Below are 18,376 nucleotides of genomic sequence, written 5' to 3'. Positions count from 1 at the left end.
GGAAGAAAGTAGATATGGATGAGGTGGTGAATGGTGATGGGGTGTGTGTGAGTGGGAAGGATGTGATGCAGGAGGTGGTGTTGTTTTATAAGGAGTTGTATGGGGAAAAATGGGTTGATGATAGGATGTTGACTGATGCTTTGGGGTGTTTAGAAGGTTGTTTGGGTGAGGATGAACGTGAAATATTGGATGATGTAATTGTGTTGGATGAAGTTAAAAAAGTGGTGATGTCTGCGAGTAAGAATAAAACACCTGGGAAGGATGGACTGCCCGTGGAGTTATATGTTAAGGAATGGGACACGATGGGAAATGACTTATTGGAGGTGTGCCAGTATATGTTCACGGAGAATATGTTGAGTGAATCTATGAGAGATGGGGTGGTGGTTTTGGTTCATAAGAAAGGTGATAAAAAGGATTTGGGGAATTGGAGGCCAATCACCCTTTTGAATGCAGACTATAAGGTGTTTAGTAAATTGTTGGCTAGCCGGATGCGGGAAGTGATTGGCGGTGTGGTGGATGAAGACCAAGTGTGTGCAGTGCCTGGGAGAAGTATGACTGAAAATTTGGTGTTGTTGCGTGATGTGATTGGGGATTGTATGAGTCGTAAGCAGAAATGTTTGTTGTTTTCGGTTGATTTTGAAAAAGCTTTTGACCGTGTGTCACATAGCTTTATGTTTAAGGTTTTGTCTAAGATGGGTTATTCCAGGAATTTTGTAAACTGTGTTAGGAGTTTGTATTGTAATGTTTCAAGTGAATTTTTGGTGAATGGGTGGTTGAGTGAGAAAGTGAGAATTAAATCAGGAGTGCGTCAGGGGTGCCCTATGTCCCCTTTTTTGTTTATTAGTGTGATTGAAGTGTTGATGTGTATGGTTAGGAAGGATAAGGTTATGAGAGGTGTGATGATTCCTGGGAGTAATGGAAAGGATGTGAGAATTCTAGGTTACATGGATGATGTAGTGATTGTGAGTGGGAATATGGCTGCGATGAGTAGGGCAAGGTTGATATTAAGTTTGTTTTGTAGTGTCTCAGCTTTTAAGGTCAATTGGACTAAGAGTTCCTTTAAATGTTTTGGTGAGAGGAATGTACGGATGGATGGTGTGAGGTGTGAGGATGGTGCAATAAAGGTGCTTGGGATTCAGTTTAATGATGATTTGAAAGGAAATGAGAGTTGGGAAGATTGTGGGGTGAGAGTGGTGCGCAAGTTGATTTTTTGGCGAATGAGAGAATTAACTCTGACTGGGAAAGTTCTGATTATTAAGGCGGTTATTTTGCCTATTTTGTTGTTTGTTGCGAATGTATATCCTGCTGCTTTTAAGAAAATTAGGAAAACTGAGAAATTCATCTTTAATTTTCTTTGGGGAAGTCGCATGGAGAAATTGAAACGGGAATATGTCTATAAGTTATGTGTAAATGGTGGTTTGGATTTTCCAAATATTGATTTCTTTTTAGGGATTAGTTACGTGAAAATGGTGGTGGTGGTTCTAGGGAAAAGTAATAAGTGTGCTTATATGATGAAGTATTCGGCTGGATGGATGCTTTATGGCTTAAAGTGGGTCAAAAGGGATGCTAGAGTGCCTGTTGCTTTTAAGTGTCCTGTATGGTATGGTTGTGTTGAGAAATTTGTAAGGAAGTATGATTTGTTGTCCGTTAACATGAGTGATTTTAGGCAAAAGAAGAAAGTCATTAGGATGGTGCGTGAGCGTGAGGTGGTATGTAATATCAATGGGTTGAGAGGGGAGGAAGTAACCGAGATGTGGAGAAAATTAAGTATAGATGGTGTGACTAACAGACAGAGAGATATCGCTTGGATGATATTGCATGACATTTTGCCTGTTAGAGATGTGCAAAAGAAGAGGGATTTAGTTAAATCTGAGGTATGCCCGAGGGATGGATGTGGTTTGAGAGAGCATGTTAGACATATGGTATGGGATTGTGATTTTGCATATGATGTATGGAAGGGTATAGGGGGACTTTGCAAGGAATTGGTGGGTGTAAAGTATGTTAATTGAAAACTTGCTATGTTTGGGATGGGTGCATGTAGTAGAATTAAGGATAGGATTTTATGGTTGTTGGTGGTGTGTGTAATTGAAAGTTTGTGGGATGCGAGGAATTTGTTAGTTTTTAAAAGGAAGAAAATGTCAGTTAATGAATGTTTGAGATTGATTCTGTCACGTATGTATGTAATATACCTCTGGGATCAGGAACGTGGAAGTATTATAGATGCTGAAGGGATCTGGAAGTTTAAAAAGTGGAGGTTTTTGGTAAAGTTTAATTAGTAGTGTATAATGTACCTGATGATAAGGTTTGGTTTTATTTTTGATTATATACCAAGTGTGATGAAAGGCTAAGTGTCAATGAAAGGCTTTTGTAAGTCGATTTGATTGAGCTTATGCTCCGGCCTATCTGATTTGGTTAAAAAGAAAAAAAAAAAAAAAAAAAAAAAAAAAAAATCTGTTCTTATCAGTTTAATATCTGATACGTCCCCTATCTGGGGACCATATATTAAATGGATTTTTAGAACAGGGAGATGGAAAAAGAGCTTGCTCTGTCCACTCCACGCATTGACCTGGTATTGCAGTATCTCCAGGACCGGTGCACCCCTTCTTTAATGCAGTTTCTAAAATCAGAAAGAATTGAATTCAATGTTTTTTGTTCATTTTGCTTGTTTGTCGGATTTTGGGATGGACTCTTTGGCTTTGCTTTTCTTCTCCTCATTGGATTTTTCATGTTCAAAGTTGCAGAAGCCAGATTACAAGCTCATTTTGGTTCAACTTCAGCAACTGTGCATTGCATTGCCATGTAATGTGATGCAATGCTATCTTTCTAGCTCTCCCTTTTTACTTCCTTTTGGATAAACAGACATATTAGGCAAGCATTTTGGAGCTTTCACCTAAATAACTACAGGTGGTGAGATAAGCTGCACAATATAATTGACCTTTCAGTATATTGTTGCACACACACCATCTATTTAGCAAATGCCCTTGTTATCAACAGCAGCCTTTTAAACTCACCTGAGCTAACAGGTATGTGCGCTGGTTACTCTGCTGCGCTTAAAATTTCTTTTTTGGTTTGCTACAATGCCTTTTCTGAAACGTTGTCTCCTTCTGCTGGAACACTGACTTCTTTCATTTAATGCCTGCAGACTATAAAAGAGAACCCAACCCAAAAAGTTTGGTTGATTAGTCTGTGGCATTCTGTTAAACTGTTGCTTATGGCGGTCTCTGTGAGCTTCTCAGCGACATTCAGCCAGCCAGGTATCCTGCCTGCAGTAGATGGAATGTGGCAATGGAACGCTGGCTGCGCGTGTCATAATAGGCTCTGAGCCTTTATATACCTGTGCACAGCAGCAGCCACCTTCAGTCTGCTGCTGGACAGCCAGCAGCAGCAGCAGCAGGAGAGGTATGTAATCAGGAGCCCTCCTGCTAAGGGTAGACAGCTGCTCGTTCCACCCCACCCCCCGCCTTAATTGGTTCTCCTCCCTTCCAACGGTGTTGAGGCGGGTGGGAACAGCAGGGGGTGAAGGTGCTGTGTTTAAAGAGGTGGAGTTATGCAGATCTAAAACGCGTGGATTGCAGCAGCAGCAAGCCGAAAAGTGCAGGCATGTAAGGGATCTAGAGGTTGACAACATGTCTTCTTAACGGGAGTCCAGGAGCTCATCTCCACAAATGGACTTTTCAGGATCCTTGGGTGGCTCCGTAGTTTGAAACCAATTCTGGTTATCGCTTCTCGGCCTTTTGGCTAAGATCAAGTGTAGTATCTGTTCTTATCAGTTTAATATCTGATACGTCCCCTATCTGGGGACCATATATTAAATGGATTTTTAGAACAGGGAGATGGAAAAAGAGCTTGCTCTGTCCACTCCACGCATTGACCTGGTATTGCAGTATCTCCAGGACCGGTGCACCCCTTCTTTAATGCAGTTTCTAAAATCAGAAAGAATTGAATTCAATGTTTTTTGTTCATTTTGCTTGTTTGTCGGATTTTGGGATGGACTCTTTGGCTTTGCTTTTCTTCTCCTCATTGGATTTTTCATGTTCAAAGTTGCAGAAGCCAGATTACAAGCTCATTTTGGTTCAACTTCAGCAACTGTGCATTGCATTGCCATGTAATGTGATGCAATGCTATCTTTCTAGCTCTCCCTTTTTACTTCCTTTTGGATAAACAGACATATTAGGCAAGCATTTTGGAGCTTTCACCTAAATAACTACAGGTGGTGAGATAAGCTGCACAATATAATTGACCTTTCAGTATATTGTTGCACACACACCATCTATTTAGCAAATGCCCTTGTTATCAACAGCAGCCTTTTAAACTCACCTGAGCTAACAGGTATGTGCACTGGTTACTCTGCTGCGCTTAAAATTTCTTTTTTGGTTTGCTACAATGCCTTTTCTGAAACGTTGTCTCCTTCTGCTGGAACACTGACTTCTTTCATTTAATGCCTGCAGACTATAAAAGAGAACCCAACCCAAAAAGTTTGGTTGATTAGTCTGTGGCATTCTGTTAAACTGTTGCTTATGGCGGTCTCTGTGAGCTTCTCAGCGACATTCAGCCAGCCAGGTATCCTGCCTGCAGTAGATGGAATGTGGCAATGGAACGCTGGCTGCGCGTGTCATAATAGGCTCTGAGCCTTTATATACCTGTGCACAGCAGCAGCCACCTTCAGTCTGCTGCTGGACAGCCAGCAGCAGCAGCAGCAGGAGAGGTATGTAATCAGGAGCCCTCCTGCTAAGGGTAGACAGCTGCTCGTTCCACCCCACCCCCCGCCTTAATTGGTTCTCCTCCCTTCCAACGGTGTTGAGGCGGGTGGGAACAGCAGGGGGTGAAGGTGCTGTGTTTAAAGAGGTGGAGTTATGCAGATCTAAAACGCGTGGATTGCAGCAGCAGCAAGCCGAAAAGTGCAGGCATGTAAGGGATCTAGAGGTTGACAACATGTCTTCTTAACGGGAGTCCAGGAGCTCATCTCCACAAATGGACTTTTCAGGATCCTTGGGTGGCTCCGTAGTTTGAAACCAATTCTGGTTATCGCTTCTCGGCCTTTTGGCTAAGATCAAGTGTAGTATCTGTTCTTATCAGTTTAATATCTGATACGTCCCCTATCTGGGGACCATATATTAAATGGATTTTTAGAACAGGGAGATGGAAAAAGAGCTTGCTCTGTCCACTCCACGCATTGACCTGGTATTGCAGTATCTCCAGGACCGGTGCACCCCTTCTTTAATGCAGTTTCTAAAATCAGAAAGAATTGAATTCAATGTTTTTTGTTCATTTTGCTTGTTTGTCGGATTTTGGGATGGACTCTTTGGCTTTGCTTTTCTTCTCCTCATTGGATTTTTCATGTTCAAAGTTGCAGAAGCCAGATTACAAGCTCATTTTGGTTCAACTTCAGCAACTGTGCATTGCATTGCCATGTAATGTGATGCAATGCTATCTTTCTAGCTCTCCCTTTTTACTTCCTTTTGGATAAACAGACATATTAGGCAAGCATTTTGGAGCTTTCACCTAAATAACTACAGGTGGTGAGATAAGCTGCACAATATAATTGACCTTTCAGTATATTGTTGCACACACACCATCTATTTAGCAAATGCCCTTGTTATCAACAGCAGCCTTTTAAACTCACCTGAGCTAACAGGTATGTGCGCTGGTTACTCTGCTGCGCTTAAAATTTCTTTTTTGGTTTGCTACAATGCCTTTTCTGAAACGTTGTCTCCTTCTGCTGGAACACTGACTTCTTTCATTTAATGCCTGCAGACTATAAAAGAGAACCCAACCCAAAAAGTTTGGTTGTTAAGTCTGTGGCATTCTGTTAAACTGTTGCTTATGGCGGTCTCTGTGAGCTTCTCAGCGACATTCAGCCAGCCAGGTATCCTGCCTGCAGTAGATGGAATGTGGCAATGGAACGCTGGCTGCGCGTGTCATAATAGGCTCTGAGCCTTTATATACCTGTGCACAGCAGCAGCCACCTTCAGTCTGCTGCTGGACAGCCAGCAGCAGCAGCAGCAGGAGAGGTATGTAATCAGGAGCCCTCCTGCTAAGGGTAGACAGCTGCTCGTTCCACCCCACCCCCCGCCTTAATTGGTTCTCCTCCCTTCCAACGGTGTTGAGGCGGGTGGGAACAGCAGGGGGTGAAGGTGCTGTGTTTAAAGAGGTGGAGTTATGCAGATCTAAAACGCGTGGATTGCAGCAGCAGCAAGCCGAAAAGTGCAGGCATGTAAGGGATCTAGAGGTTGACAACATGTCTTCTTAACGGGAGTCCAGGAGCTCATCTCCACAAATGGACTTTTCAGGATCCTTGGGTGGCTCCGTAGTTTGAAACCAATTCTGGTTATCGCTTCTCGGCCTTTTGGCTAAGATCAAGTGTAGTATCTGTTCTTATCAGTTTAATATCTGATACGTCCCCTATCTGGGGACCATATATTAAATGGATTTTTAGAACAGGGAGATGGAAAAAGAGCTTGCTCTGTCCACTCCACGCATTGACCTGGTATTGCAGTATCTCCAGGACCGGTGCACCCCTTCTTTAATGCAGTTTCTAAAATCAGAAAGAATTGAATTCAATGTTTTTTGTTCATTTTGCTTGTTTGTCGGATTTTGGGATGGACTCTTTGGCTTTGCTTTTCTTCTCCTCATTGGATTTTTCATGTTCAAAGTTGCAGAAGCCAGATTACAAGCTCATTTTGGTTCAACTTCAGCAACTGTGCATTGCATTGCCATGTAATGTGATGCAATGCTATCTTTCTAGCTCTCCCTTTTTACTTCCTTTTGGATAAACAGACATATTAGGCAAGCATTTTGGAGCTTTCACCTAAATAACTACAGGTGGTGAGATAAGCTGCACAATATAATTGACCTTTCAGTATATTGTTGCACACACACCATCTATTTAGCAAATGCCCTTGTTATCAACAGCAGCCTTTTAAACTCACCTGAGCTAACAGGTATGTGCGCTGGTTACTCTGCTGCGCTTAAAATTTCTTTTTTGGTTTGCTACAATGCCTTTTCTGAAACGTTGTCTCCTTCTGCTGGAACACTGACTTCTTTCATTTAATGCCTGCAGACTATAAAAGAGAACCCAACCCAAAAAGTTTGGTTGATTAGTCTGTGGCATTCTGTTAAACTGTTGCTTATGGCGGTCTCTGTGAGCTTCTCAGCGACATTCAGCCAGCCAGGTATCCTGCCTGCAGTAGATGGAATGTGGCAATGGAACGCTGGCTGCGCGTGTCATAATAGGCTCTGAGCCTTTATATACCTGTGCACAGCAGCAGCCACCTTCAGTCTGCTGCTGGACAGCCAGCAGCAGCAGCAGGAGAGGTATGTAATCAGGAGCCCTCCTGCTAAGGGTAGACAGCTGCTCGTTCCACCCCACCCCCCGCCTTAATTGGTTCTCCTCCCTTCCAACGGTGTTGAGGCGGGTGGGAACAGCAGGGGGTGAAGGTGCTGTGTTTAAAGAGGTGGAGTTATGCAGATCTAAAACGCGTGGATTGCAGCAGCAGCAAGCCGAAAAGTGCAGGCATGTAAGGGATCTAGAGGTTGACAACATGTCTTCTTAACGGGAGTCCAGGAGCTCATCTCCACAAATGGACTTTTCAGGATCCTTGGGTGGCTCCGTAGTTTGAAACCAATTCTGGTTATCGCTTCTCGGCCTTTTGGCTAAGATCAAGTGTAGTATCTGTTCTTATCAGTTTAATATCTGATACGTCCCCTATCTGGGGACCATATATTAAATGGATTTTTAGAACAGGGAGATGGAAAAAGAGCTTGCTCTGTACACTCCACGCATTGACCTGGTATTGCAGTATCTCCAGGACCGGTGCACCCCTTCTTTAATGCAGTTTCTAAAATCAGAAAGAATTGAATTCAATGTTTTTTGTTCATTTTGCTTGTTTGTCGGATTTTGGGATGGACTCTTTGGCTTTGCTTTTCTTCTCCTCATTGGATTTTTCATGTTCAAAGTTGCAGAAGCCAGATTACAAGCTCATTTTGGTTCAACTTCAGCAACTGTGCATTGCATTGCCATGTAATGTGATGCAATGCTATCTTTCTAGCTCTCCCTTTTTACTTCCTTTTGGATAAACAGACATATTAGGCAAGCATTTTGGAGCTTTCACCTAAATAACTACAGGTGGTGAGATAAGCTGCACAATATAATTGACCTTTCAGTATATTGTTGCACACACACCATCTATTTAGCAAATGCCCTTGTTATCAACAGCAGCCTTTTAAACTCACCTGAGCTAACAGGTATGTGCGCTGGTTACTCTGCTGCGCTTAAAATTTCTTTTTTGGTTTGCTACAATGCCTTTTCTGAAACGTTGTCTCCTTCTGCTGGAACACTGACTTCTTTCATTTAATGCCTGCAGACTATAAAAGAGAACCCAACCCAAAAAGTTTGGGTGATTAGTCTGTGGCATTCTGTTAAACTGTTGCTTATGGCGGTCTCTGTGAGCTTCTCAGCGACATTCAGCCAGCCAGGTATCCTGCCTGCAGTAGATGGAATGTGGCAATGGAACGCTGGCTGCGCGTGTCATAATAGGCTCTGAGCCTTTATATACCTGTGCACAGCAGCAGCCACCTTCAGTCTGCTGCTGGACAGCCAGCAGCAGCAGCAGCAGCAGGAGAGGTATGTAATCAGGAGCCCTCCTGCTAAGGGTAGACAGCTGCTCGTTCCACCCCACCCCCCGCCTTAATTGGTTCTCCTCCCTTCCAACGGTGTTGAGGCGGGTGGGAACAGCAGGGGGTGAAGGTGCTGTGTTTAAAGAGGTGGAGTTATGCAGATCTAAAACGCGTGGATTGCAGCAGCAGCAAGCCGAAAAGTGCAGGCATGTAAGGGATCTAGAGGTTGACAACATGTCTTCTTAACGGGAGTCCAGGAGCTCATCTCCACAAATGGACTTTTCAGGATCCTTGGGTGGCTCCGTAGTTTGAAACCAATTCTGGTTATCGCTTCTCGGCCTTTTGGCTAAGATCAAGTGTAGTATCTGTTCTTATCAGTTTAATACCTGATACGTCCCCTATCTGGGGACCATATATTAAATGGATTTTTAGAACAGGGAGATGGAAAAAGAGCTTGCTCTGTCCACTCCACGCATTGACCTGGTATTGCAGTATCTCCAGGACCGGTGCACCCCTTCTTTAATGCAGTTTCTAAAATCAGAAAGAATTGAATTCAATGTTTTTTGTTCATTTTGCTTGTTTGTCGGATTTTGGGATGGACTCTTTGGCTTTGCTTTTCTTCTCCTCATTGGATTTTTCATGTTCAAAGTTGCAGAAACCAGATTACAAGCTCATTTTGGTTCAACTTCAGCAACTGTGCATTGCATTGCCATGTAATGTGATGCAATGCTATCTTTCTAGCTCTCCCTTTTTACTTCCTTTTGGATAAACAGACATATTAGGCAAGCATTTTGGAGCTTTCACCTAAATAACTACAGGTGGTGAGATAAGCTGCACAATATAATTGACCTTTCAGTATATTGTTGCACACACACCATCTATTTAGCAAATGCCCTTGTTATCAACAGCAGCCTTTTAAACTCACCTGAGCTAACAGGTATGTGCGCTGGTTACTCTGCTGCGCTTAAAATTTCTTTTTTGGTTTGCTACAATGCCTTTTCTGAAACGTTGTCTCCTTCTGCTGGAACACTGACTTCTTTCATTTAATGCCTGCAGACTATAAAAGAGAACCCAACCCAAAAAGTTTGGTTGATTAGTCTGTGGCATTCTGTTAAACTGTTGCTTATGGCGGTCTCTGTGAGCTTCTCAGCGACATTCAGCCAGCCAGGTATCCTGCCTGCAGTAGATGGAATGTGGCAATGGAACGCTGGCTGCGCGTGTCATAATAGGCTCTGAGCCTTTATATACCTGTGCACAGCAGCAGCCACCTTCAGTCTGCTGCTGGACAGCCAGCAGCAGCAGCAGCAGGAGAGGTATGTAATCAGGAGCCCTCCTGCTAAGGGTAGACAGCTGCTCGTTCCACCCCACCCCCCGCCTTAATTGGTTCTCCTCCCTTCCAACGGTGTTGAGGCGGGTGGGAACAGCAGGGGGTGAAGGTGCTGTGTTTAAAGAGGTGGAGTTATGCAGATCTAAAACGCGTGGATTGCAGCAGCAGCAAGCCGAAAAGTGCAGGCATGTAAGGGATCTAGAGGTTGACAACATGTCTTCTTAACGGGAGTCCAGGAGCTCATCTCCACAAATGGACTTTTCAGGATCCTTGGGTGGCTCCGTAGTTTGAAACCAATTCTGGTTATCGCTTCTCGGCCTTTTGGCACGATCTATCAGGTTTACCTGTGTGGTCTTGCCTGTGAGGTGCTCTTGGTACCCTTTCTCTCGGCCTGGGGGGATCGTTCCTTTTCGGAGGGACTTAACCCCCCTGCTGCTATTGGGAGGAAGGATTAGTCCGGGAGCAACGGGAAGGGATCCCATGAAGGCTTGCGCCTTTCAGAGAGAAGAGTCGGTACGTTCCTGAGTGAAGGATGCCGGCAACGCTCACATATTCATCGGGTGATGCCCGGATGCGGAACACCGTGAGGATTGAAGTTGGAGCAGGATCGAGGACGGAGAAGAATTTGGATTACATCTGCCATAGGATTCTGCTTGGAGTTCTGGAGTTTCGGCGGGAAGACATATTCTGCTTCCAGGACAATGAGTACAAGGGGACTTACACCATCACCTTCAAGAGCCAGGGATGCTGTCACCAACTCGTACAAAAGGTAAATGAGAAAAACTACTTGGATGAATTGGATGGACTAACCTTTTGTCTCTTGTATGCCTATGACGAGATCCCTATCGTGGTGCATTTCCCGAACCCCTTTGTGGAAGCTGCAGACATCTCGACCTACCTTATCCGTTATTGTGACGATCTGAGATACCTGGGCACTGTGAAGAACGCAGTAGGCTTCTGGTGCGGCAAGAGGAGGTACATGGCCCGTCTAAAGAGGGACCCAAGCGGAGTGGGAGGAATGCTACACCCTCCCTCAACATTTGTGATTGGTAAGAGCAGAGGCTACTTATTTTACCCTGGAATGCCGGTATGTTGCAGGAACTGTGGACAAATGGGTCATACCCAAACGTCCTGCACGGGCAGGAAAGTAGACCGCTGCAATAATTGCAGCTGTTACGGACATTTAATGAAGGACTGTCCCGCTGGGAGGAAATGCAATCTTTGTGGTGAGGCGGGGCACATGTTCCGAGGATGCTCCAACAGGACCAGGACCAGGACCTACGCAGAAGCTGCATCTTCTGCAGCTGAGCCGATGCGCCCGCCGGTCTTCACTGGCGGGCCGGCGTCGGAGGGCGGTTCGAAGGGCGAGAAGGCTGGGATGGAGCAGGGAGCCGGAGGCCCCTCTGGGGCGGCCCCTGCATCGAAGTCCCTTAACGATGGGCGTTCCTCGCATGGACCGGAGCGGAGGGGTCCTCCTTCTGGGAGGGTATCCTCCGTGTCGATGGTTCCCGATACCGATCCTGTTGGGCTGGAGGGTGGTGCCCCTGTGCGGTTGGCTACAGGGGACCACGCAGCGATGGCCTCAGGATCTTCCAGGGCGATTAGCCAGCCAGATGAGGGGGCTTTGCTTCTAGGTGGCGAACATCAGGGAATCGGTGTTGGTGATCTTATCCTGATGGACCAGTCTCTCCCCCTGGAGGAGGTGGAGGAAGAGGAGGACTGCACCGGTGACCTAGTGGAGTCTGCCCCGAAAAAGAGACGGAATGTCGAAGCCCCAGCGTCTCCTGGAATGTGGCTGGGAACCGTGACCTACGAGGGGGCAACCGCCGGCTCACAGAATATCGAGTCGTTTGGGTCCTCTAGCCCGGATGTCCTGGAGCAATTTGACATACAGGGCTTTGAGTCAGGTGTCCTCATGGAAGATCCACCACCCTGACCTATGAATGCCGACATTAAGACTTGTCTCACTGAATGTGAGGTCATTAAAGAGCCCAGTTCGTAGGGCTGCTCTATTCAAGTATTTAGAAACCGCTGACTTTGACATTTGTTTATTACAGGAATGCGGGATACAACATGCACTAAATTATAATGACATCAAGACAGATTGGAGACTGGGGCCCTCCATCTGGTCTGGCTCCAATGACAACAAGTCAGCGGGGGTGGGCTTCCTCTGTCGTGGGAGAAATATTACTGTAAATGCTGTCACAGAAATAGTACCAGGCAGAGTGGTTTTAGTGCATTTTAAATTTAATGGTTTTACCCTACGTGTAATGAATATTTATGCTCCCCCTGATAAGCAAGAGAGAATTAATTTATTTGAGATATTGCCATTGTACTGTACTGGGTCATCTCCCCTGATCGTAGGGGGTGATTTTAATTGTCTTTGTGCTAGTGAACAACGAGCGGGGGGTGACCCTTTACGCAAATTGGATAAATCATGTCATCTATTGAAAGATTTTATAACTGATTTTAAATTATGCGATGCGTGGAGGTCACTCCTGCCGACGGACCCTGGTTATACGTGGTCCGGAAGAGGGGTGTCCTCCAGGATCGATTTTATTTTCCTATCAGATGATTTTAACCCTGTAAAATGTGTTTTAACATCAAATATATTTTCTGACCATAAGGGCTTGGAGGTGCACCTAGAATACCGGGATGAACAGAGGGTCAACAGGGGCCTCTGGCGTCTAGGTACTTACCTGCTGGAGGACCCTCTGATTCGACAAGACTTTGGTAAAGCCTATCAAGCCTGGCGGCGACAAAAACCTTCTGATGCCCCTATGGTAACCTGGTGGGAAAATTTGAAAAAAAAAGTCAGAATGTTTTTTATAAAAGCAGGGAGACGTAAAGCTAGAGAGAAAAAAAGATGTTTTAGTGATCTTAACACCAAGCTACAAACACTTTTTAAATTCAAAGAGCTAGGGGTGGAGGTGGGAGATGATATTGCTAGCCTAAAAGCTGAAATCCAGAACTGCATAGACACAAAGGGGAAAGAGATTATTTTTAACTCTAGAGTGCAGCACTTGGAGGAGGGGGAGAAGTGCTCTCGCTTCTTCTTCAAAAAAGTCATGGATAAAAGAGAAGTGATCACAAATCTAGAGGGTGAAACATCTATGCAGGGAATGTTGAATGCTACTTTTAACTTTTATAAGCATCTTTTTAGTAAAAAGTGTATAGATGAGTCCTTTTTATCTGATGCTCTTAATGATCTCGATTTTAAGTTAAATTTTACAGACCAGGAGTTTTTAGAACGCGATATTGTTTTAGAGGAATTATTTTATGTTTTTAAAAGTTTCTCTAAGGGCAAAGCACCTGGGTGTGATGGACTACCTGTAGAGTTTTATCTTACTTTTTGGGACATTTTAAAAGAGGACCTTTTTATGCTTTTTAAAGAAGTTTTTATTTCTGAACAGTTGCCATTTTCGTGGAGGAGAGGAGTGGTGTCTTTGATATATAAAAAAGGTGACCGCAGTACTCTAGCGAATTGGAGACCCATAACTCTCCTAAACGTTGATTACAAGGTACTTGCTAAGGTGGTTGCAAACCGGCTCAGGAATGTCATTGCCAAACTAATCCAGCCTGAGCAGGTTTGTAGTGTACCAGGCAGAAGTATTTCAGAGGTTTTAAACGTATTAAGGGATGTAATTTGGTATTCCAGAGACCGGGGTCAAAATGTAGCCCTTTTAGCCCTAGATTTTGAAAAAGCTTTCGATAGAGTCTCTCATAGATTTCTTTTTAGAGTTTTAAAAAGAATGGGTATCCCTAATATGCTTTTAAATTGTATTAAGATTTTATATAAAAATTGTTTTAGTCAAATTTCTCTTAATGGCTTTTTAACAGATGGAGTTCCCCTTGAGTCCGGAGTGAAGCAGGGATGCCCCTTGTCGCCCATCCTGTTCATCTGCGCCATGGAGCCCCTGCTGAGCGCAATAAGAAAAGACAAAGTGATTAGAGGGGTTCCTGTTCCTGGCGGAGGTGGCAGTGATGTGAGAGTCTTTGGCTACATGGATGACGTGACGGTTGTGTGCGTGGACCCTGCTTCCCTCCGGAGGGCGGTGTTGCGCATTGATTTTTTTTCCCAGGCATCCGGTTTTAAACTTAATTTAAATAAATCTGAATGTCTGACTTTGGGATCCTGGGACACCGCCCAACTCCCGCAGCTCACTATAAAACGAGACAATGTAAAAATTCTTGGAGTTGTTTTTAACGAGGAGAATGTGGGAACTCAAAGCTGGGAGAATGTCATAGAAAAAATGTCAAAGAAAATATCATTTTGGGGTTTGAGGTCCCTAACAATGGAGGGGAAAATTTTAATTATAAAATCAGTGTTGTTACCCCTCATACTGTATATAGCGATGGTGTACCCCCCCTCTGATGTTTTAATTAAAAAAATGACTAGGATGATCTTTATGTTTTTATGGAACTCCAAAATGGAAAAATTAAGGCGAGAAATAATGAGGAAGAATAAAATGAACGGCGGAAGGGATGTCCCCGATTTACATATTTATTTGTATTTAAATTATTTCTGCTTTTGTTTCAAACATTTTAATGGTAATAGTGCGCTAAGTTATTTTTTAAAATATACTTGTGGGATGATTTTTAAAAGATGGTTTAAGTTGTCGTTGAATTCCCCTGTTTTACTATGCCCCCCCAAACACCAAGCAATCTTAGAAAAGACTGTTCGATTTTATAGCCTTGGTGATTTTAATATGGACATTTTTAAAGACCGCAAGAAGCTTTTATCTTTTCTGAGGAGGAATGAAGATGTGACCCCCATAGTAAATTTCTCAGAAGAGAGATCGAAGCAAGTTTGGAAGAATGTCTTCGGGAAATTCTTAGCAAATGGACATAAGGATATCGCATGGATGGTGGTCCACCAGTGCCTCCCCACCAGAGAGTTTCAACACAGGAGAGGCCTGGTGGCCAGAGCAAAATGCCCCAGAGACTCATGTGTTTATGACGAAACCACCTTGCACCTTATGTGGAATTGCCCATTTGCACAGGAACTTTGGCACAAAGTTGGGATTCTTTTAAAATGGACTTGCGGTTTAAGAGATTTTAACCATGAATATGTTTTATATGGCCTTTTTAAATGTCCGACCCCTCAACAGTATTGTATATGTTGGTGTATGATTAACTGTTTTAAAGACGCCCTTTGGAAGGCACGCAATATTTTACTTTTTAAACGTGATGCTATTTCTGTGAAGGATTGTCTTAAAATTGCTTTTAGCCAGTTGTATATTTATTACTTGAGGGATGTCAAATGTATTGGGAGAAGGGATGCCAATCGTATATGGGGTTTTTATGGGTGGAATTCTGTGTTTTAATAATGTACTGTTTGTGTTGTTGTTTTTGATTGTAAACCATCTTTTACGCACTTAATAAAATATGTTGAAACCTGATCTGTTCTTATCAGTTTAATATCTGATACGTCCCCTATCTGGGGACCATATATTAAATGGATTTTTAGAACAGGGAGATGGAAAAAGAGCTTGCTCTGTCCACTCCACGCATTGACCTGGTATTGCAGTATCTCCAGGACCGGTGCACCCCTTCTTTAATGCAGTTTCTAAAATCAGAAAGAATTGAATTCAATGTTTTTTGTTCATTTTGCTTGTTTGTCGGATTTTGGGATGGACTCTTTGGCTTTGCTTTTCTTCTCCTCATTGGATTTTTCATGTTCAAAGTTGCAGAAGCCAGATTACAAGCTCATTTTGGTTCAACTTCAGCAACTGTGCATTGCATTGCCATGTAATGTGATGCAATGCTGTCTTTCTAGCTCTCCCTTTTTACTTCCTTTTGGATAAACAGACATATTAGGCAAGCATTTTGGAGCTTTCACCTAAATAACTACAGGTGGTGAGATAAGCTGCACAATATAATTGACCTTTCAGTATATTGTTGCACACACACCATCTATTTAGCAAATGCCCTTGTTATCAACAGCAGCCTTTTAAACTCACCTGAGCTAACAGGTATGTGCGCTGGTTACTCTGCTGCGCTTAAAATTTCTTTTTTGGTTTGCTACAATGCCTTTTCTGAAACGTTGTCTCCTTCTGCTGGAACACTGACTTCTTTCATTTAATGCCTGCAGACTATAAAAGAGAACCCAACCCAAAAAGTTTGGTTGATTAGTCTGTGGCATTCTGTTAAACTGTTGCTTATGGCGGTCTCTGTGAGCTTCTCAGCGACATTCAGCCAGCCAGGTATCCTGCCTGCAGTAGATGGAATGTGGCAATGGAACGCTGGCTGCGCGTGTCATAATAGGCTCTGAGCCTTTATATACCTGTGCACAGCAGCAGCCACCTTCAGTCTGCTGCTGGACAGCCAGCAGCAGCAGCAGCAGGAGAGGTATGTAATCAGGAGCCCTCCTGCTAAGGGTAGACAGCTGCTCGTTCCACCCCACCCCCCGCCTTAATTGGTTCTCCTCCCTTCCAACGGTGTTGAGGCGGGTGGGAACAGCAGGGGGTGAAGGTGCTGTGTTTAAAGAGGTGGAGTTATGCAGATCTAAAACGCGTGGATTGCAGCAGCAGCAAGCCGAAAAGTGCAGGCATGTAAGGGATCTAGAGGTTGACAACATGTCTTCTTAACGGGAGTCCAGGAGCTCATCTCCACAAATGGACTTTTCAGGATCCTTGGGTGGCTCCGTAGTTTGAAACCAATTCTGGTTATCGCTTCTCGGCCTTTTGGCTAAGATCAAGTGTAGTATCTGTTCTTATCAGTTTAATATCTGATACGTCCCCTATCTGGGGACCATATATTAAATGGATTTTTAGAACAGGGAGATGGAAAAAGAGCTTGCTCTGTCCACTCCACGCATTGACCTGGTATTGCAGTATCTCCAGGACCGGTGCACCCCTTCTTTAATGCAGTTTCTAAAATCAGAAAGAATTGAATTCAATGTTTTTTGTTCATTTTGCTTGTTTGTCGGATTTTGGGATGGACTCTTTGGCTTTGCTTTTCTTCTCCTCATTGGATTTTTCATGTTCAAAGTTGCAGAAGCCAGATTACAAGCTCATTTTGGTTCAACTTCAGCAACTGTGCATTGCATTGCCATGTAATGTGATGCAATGCTATCTTTCTAGCTCTCCCTTTTTACTTCCTTTTGGATAAACAGACATATTAGGCAAGCATTTTGGAGCTTTCACCTAAATAACTACAGGTGGTGAGATAAGCTGCACAATATAATTGACCTTTCAGTATATTGTTGCACACACACCATCTATTTAGCAAATGCCCTTGTTATCAACAGCAGCCTTTTAAACTCACCTGAGCTAACAGGTATGTGCGCTGGTTACTCTGCTGCGCTTAAAATTTCTTTTTTGGTTTGCTACAATGCCTTTTCTGAAACGTTGTCTCCTTCTGCTGGAACACTGACTTCTTTCATTTAATGCCTGCAGACTATAAAAGAGAACCCAACCCAAAAAGTTTGGTTGATTAGTCTGTGGCATTCTGTTAAACTGTTGCTTATGGCGGTCTCTGTGAGCTTCTCAGCGACATTCAGCCAGCCAGGTATCCTGCCTGCAGTAGATGGAATGTGGCATTGGAACGCTGGCTGCGCGTGTCATAATAGGCTCTGAGCCTTTATATACCTGTGCACAGCAGCAGCCACCTTCAGTCTGCTGCTGGACAGCCAGCAGCAGCAGCAGCAGGAGAGGTATGTAATCAGGAGCCCTCCTGCTAAGGGTAGACAGCTGCTCGTTCCACCCCACCCCCCGCCTTAATTGGTTCTCCTCCCTTCCAACGGTGTTGAGGCGGGTGGGAACAGCAGGGGGTGAAGGTGCTGTGTTTAAAGAGGTGGAGTTATGCAGATCTAAAACGCGTGGATTGCAGCAGCAGCAAGCCGAAAAGTGCAGGCATGTAAGGGATCTAGAGGTTGACAACATGTCTTCTTAACGGGAGTCCAGGAGCTCATCTCCACAAATGGACTTTTCAGGATCCTTGGGTGGCTCCGTAGTTTGAAACCAATTCTGGTTATCGCTTCTCGGCCTTTTGGCTCAGATCCAGTTGGGGGAACCCTGCTGGGTCTGGGTCGGGGGGCTTTTGGCGTGGAAGGCGACTTCCGGCGTTTTTGGAGCTGCGATCGAGTGCCGTGGGCATTGTACTAGGAATGGCTGCCATCAAGAATACTGTTCGGCTGACTGTTGCTGCTGAAATGAAGCATTCCTTACAGTTGGGGCATATTGTGCAGGATGTGATTATGGATCTGGCATGTATCGAGTTGGATAAGATTTTCTGCATTCAAGAATTCCCATCTTCTGGTAATTATGACATTTCCTTTTACCGTGAAGAAGATTGCCTTAATTTTTTCCAATATCTAAAGGAGCACAAAGACCACCAGCATATGAGGTACATTTCTGTTACTCCTTTATTTTCGGCTGTTGAGAGGCCTCTTGTTGTACATATGTTTAATCCCTTCATTGACACTACTTT

At 44.1% G+C, this 18,376-nt stretch overlaps 7 non-coding genes and 1 pseudogene across 7 annotated transcripts; all 8 read left to right on the top strand.

The window, feature by feature from the left end:
* The first annotated feature begins 2,401 nt into the window (after nt 1-2,401).
* Nucleotides 2,402-2,603, top strand: LOC141223064 (U2 spliceosomal RNA; annotated as a pseudogene).
* A 1,115-nt stretch (nt 2,604-3,718) lies between these two features.
* On the top strand, nt 3,719-3,909 carry LOC141222953 (U2 spliceosomal RNA). Its single transcript, XR_012290669.1, has one exon. It is a non-coding gene; the product is annotated as a U2 spliceosomal RNA (small nuclear RNA).
* Nucleotides 3,910-5,024: 1,115 nt separating this feature from the next.
* LOC141222942 (U2 spliceosomal RNA) lies at nt 5,025-5,215 on the top strand. The gene has a single exon (XR_012290658.1). It is a non-coding gene; the product is annotated as a U2 spliceosomal RNA (small nuclear RNA).
* A 1,115-nt stretch (nt 5,216-6,330) lies between these two features.
* On the top strand, nt 6,331-6,521 carry LOC141222931 (U2 spliceosomal RNA). Its single transcript, XR_012290647.1, has one exon. It is a non-coding gene; the product is annotated as a U2 spliceosomal RNA (small nuclear RNA).
* A 1,112-nt stretch (nt 6,522-7,633) lies between these two features.
* LOC141223007 (U2 spliceosomal RNA) lies at nt 7,634-7,824 on the top strand. Its single transcript, XR_012290720.1, has one exon. It is a non-coding gene; the product is annotated as a U2 spliceosomal RNA (small nuclear RNA).
* Nucleotides 7,825-8,942: 1,118 nt separating this feature from the next.
* LOC141222994 (U2 spliceosomal RNA) lies at nt 8,943-9,133 on the top strand. The gene has a single exon (XR_012290708.1). It is a non-coding gene; the product is annotated as a U2 spliceosomal RNA (small nuclear RNA).
* A 6,175-nt stretch (nt 9,134-15,308) lies between these two features.
* On the top strand, nt 15,309-15,498 carry LOC141223041 (U2 spliceosomal RNA). The gene has a single exon (XR_012290751.1). It is a non-coding gene; the product is annotated as a U2 spliceosomal RNA (small nuclear RNA).
* Nucleotides 15,499-16,613: 1,115 nt separating this feature from the next.
* On the top strand, nt 16,614-16,804 carry LOC141222920 (U2 spliceosomal RNA). Its single transcript, XR_012290636.1, has one exon. It is a non-coding gene; the product is annotated as a U2 spliceosomal RNA (small nuclear RNA).
* The last annotated feature ends 1,572 nt before the right edge of the window (nt 16,805-18,376 follow it).

This window comes from Phyllobates terribilis, unplaced genomic scaffold (genome assembly GCF_046119375.1).
Source record: "Phyllobates terribilis strain yellow unplaced genomic scaffold, ASM4611937v1 Scaffold_366__1_contigs__length_1906876, whole genome shotgun sequence".
Taxonomy (NCBI): Eukaryota; Metazoa; Chordata; class Amphibia; order Anura; family Dendrobatidae; genus Phyllobates; species Phyllobates terribilis.
The sequence above is the reverse complement of the archived record's forward strand: the minus strand, read 5'-3'. Positions and strand labels throughout refer to the sequence as shown.